At 39.9% G+C, this 3,139-nt stretch overlaps 1 long non-coding RNA gene across 1 annotated transcript; it reads left to right on the forward strand.

The window, feature by feature from the left end:
• The first annotated feature begins 515 nt into the window (after nucleotides 1-515).
• LOC124040792 lies at nucleotides 516-2,676 on the forward strand. The gene is made up of 4 exons (XR_006839789.1): nucleotides 516-749; nucleotides 1,620-1,733; nucleotides 1,861-1,937; nucleotides 2,144-2,676. It is a non-coding gene; the product is annotated as an uncharacterized LOC124040792 (long non-coding RNA).
• Nucleotides 2,677-3,139: the final 463 nt, after the last annotated feature.

A 3,139-nucleotide genomic window follows, 5' to 3' on the forward strand; every position in this document is an offset into this window, starting at 1 on the left:
TATTATTTCTTATTCCTGTATTTCTTCCTCCAATATGATAATGAGGGGGTGTCAAGCAAATGTCTGTGGGTGGTATCTAACACACCATTTGTTGATCAATTCCACGACGCGTTGCTCGATTGCATTTGCCTGGGCTACGTTCAGTATAACAGAAAGGTGTTCAAAGTTAAAAGGCCATGTTTCACATTAGCACCCCCCAAATAATAATGTGTGGCTAGCTATTGGTGTGGCAGGGTAGCCTAGTGGTTAGAGCATTGAACTAGTAACCGAGAGGTTGTAAGTTCAAATCCCCGAGCTGACAAGGTACAAAAGCTGTCGTTCTGCCCCCGAACAGGCAGTTAACCCACTGTTCCTAGGCCGTCATTGAAAATAAGAATTTGTTCTTAACTGACTTGCCTAGTTTTTACTAGGTAAAAACAAAATATATAGCTATGTTTCAATTTGAGATGTCACATTGTTTTGGAAATAGGAGATCAACTATTATATGCTGCTGTGCCACACGCACACCATAAAAACACACAAAAACAACAAATGGAACATTGTCCTTGCTCGATGTAGAAACAGGTGAACAGTTTTGGAAGACTGAGCCATTGACTGCCTGCCTGCACCAGGTGGCTGTGTTGAGAGTGGGTCGCTTTTGACAATAAGGCACCGGACTACAGCCATATAGTTTTGAACCTAGAAGAAGGCCAAGAGACGGGAGTATGCAAAATGATTGACCGGGATGGGCAAGGGCTAGAAAAAACATAGTAAGCTAATGTTACTGATTATCAAGCTAGCTAGCTGATCTACAACTGCTAAAATTGATGTGGCTAGCTATGTTTTACAGGCAGACTCTCAGTTTTACACTTAGCTAGCTAGCTAGATAATGAACAAAACGGCAGTTATCATAAACCAATATTATCTAGCTAGCTATGGTAACTACATATCTGTCAGGTTCCTGGCAGGTGTCAGAAGCAATGCATGTTCGCTAGCACACGCTAGCTTGATCATTTATTAAGTAATCGAGTGGATACCTAATTAATAGGGTTGTCATTTAGTTAGATACATTGGCTAATTCTTGACATCATCCATCTTAGAAGCAGATTGTTTGCAAAATTAGGTCTCAACAATCACAGGCATCTACACTAGCAGCTAGCTAACTACCGTAAAATAAGGAGGCGAATGTTGTCATGATGGAATAAGTCACCTATGTGAGGGTAGCCAAAATAGTGGCATTTGCTGTTCACCTTAGCAATTGTTTGTGAGATGAGACGTGGTGCCGTAATATAAATAGTATCTTAGCAAGCAATAAATGTACATGTTTTCATTATTTGTTATTTTTAATTGAACCTTTATTTAACTAGGCAAGTCAGATAAGAACTTAAGAACATATTCTTATTTACAATTGCGGCCTACTCCGGGCAAACCCCAACCCGGACGACGCTGAGCCAATTGTGCACCTTCCTATGGGACTCCCAATCATGGACGGTTGTGATACATAGCTGTTATCACAAAATGGCATGTATACTTTCAGATCTATTGTTGCCGTTTTAAAGACATGAATGTAAAAGTAGACAAACTCATACATGAATCCTACAGTAAATACAGGTACCATTTTCTTTTGTTAATCTCTGAAGGTTTGTCATTTGATTTCTTGGAGCCTGGGGGAGATACCATACTACAAATTAGGATATTTCTCTGCATCTGGGTGGAGGCTTGCTACCAGCAAGAACATGGAGCACTCTGTGTCCGTAAGTCATATGATTATTTTCCTTTACATTGCATGATACTAAGGAGGAGGCCCTGGGCCAGTAGGAGGTCAGGGGTGAGGGCCCTCTCTCTTTCTAGCACTCACTAATGCTATCTGTCTCTCTCCAGGTGCTAGAGACAGAATGGTCCTGGGACCTACAGAGCCTTCTGACCAACTACATGCAATCTCTCCAGAGCACAGACAAGTAAGCGACAATCATAATAGTATACTTGATTCACAATGTAAACCTGCTTCATCATGGCAGTCTGCCTGTGTGACAACATATTGTAGCATATTATCCAGGGCCACTAGCTGGATTGGATATACTGTACTCATGCCAAAACTCATGCTCTCTCCTCCCTGTAAAAGTCTTCCAGACATTTATCAAAGCTAACATGTGTCCATCCCCAGGTGAGTCTGCTGGGCCATGGAACACATAAAAAACCAGCCACCCTGTTGTCAGCTATATGCTGACAGTTCCCAGAGGAAGGAGACAGCTATCAAGGCTTTCAAAGGCCACGTTTTTTGGATGACTAAATGCAATAACGTTTTTATAAACTCATTTAAATTGTATAGTTAGATTACAAAACAATAACTTTCATAGAATGTTTGTCATGTAGGTCTTCACACTAACTTTGACTAACTTCTGTGGTAACTTAAACACAAAGACAACACTTGGAGCTTGTGATTGAAAAGGTCTAAATTAAATGCATGTCCAGGGTGAATGAATGTTTATTAATGTATATCAGATACATCACACAGGTGTGTCAACTAAAATATATATCCCAGATACGATTGAAGAATTGGACAAGTAGAAAAAGTTAAAATAAGTCAATGATTCTGTCCAGACCAGTTGTATGAATTTGAGTGCTTATATACAATACCAGTCAAAATTTTGGGCAAACCTACTCATTCAAGGGTTTTTCTTTATTTTTAATATTTAGAATAATAGTGAAGATACCAAAACTATTAAATAACATATATGGAATCATATAGTAACCCCCCCCAAAAAAATAAAATAAATAAATATATATATATATCAAAATATATTTTATATTTGAGATTCTTCAAAGTATCCACCCTTTGCCTTGATGAAGGCTTTGCACACTCTTTGCATTCTTTCAACCAGCTTCACCTGGAATGCCATTCCAACAGTCTTGAAGGAGTTCCCACATATGCTGAGCACTTGTTGGCTGCTTATCCTTTACTCTGCGGTCCAACTCACCCCAAACCGTCTCAATTGGGTTAAGGTCAGTTGATTGTGGAGGCCAGGTCATCTGATGCTGGTTAAGTGGTTAAGCTGGTTAAGTGTGCCTTGAATTCTAAATAAATCACCAACAGTGTCACCAGCAAAGCACCCCCACACGATTACACCTCCTCCATGCTTCACGGTGGGAACCACACATG

This window comes from Oncorhynchus gorbuscha, linkage group LG08, assembly GCF_021184085.1.
Source record: "Oncorhynchus gorbuscha isolate QuinsamMale2020 ecotype Even-year linkage group LG08, OgorEven_v1.0, whole genome shotgun sequence".
NCBI classification, from domain to species: Eukaryota; Metazoa; Chordata; class Actinopteri; order Salmoniformes; family Salmonidae; genus Oncorhynchus; species Oncorhynchus gorbuscha.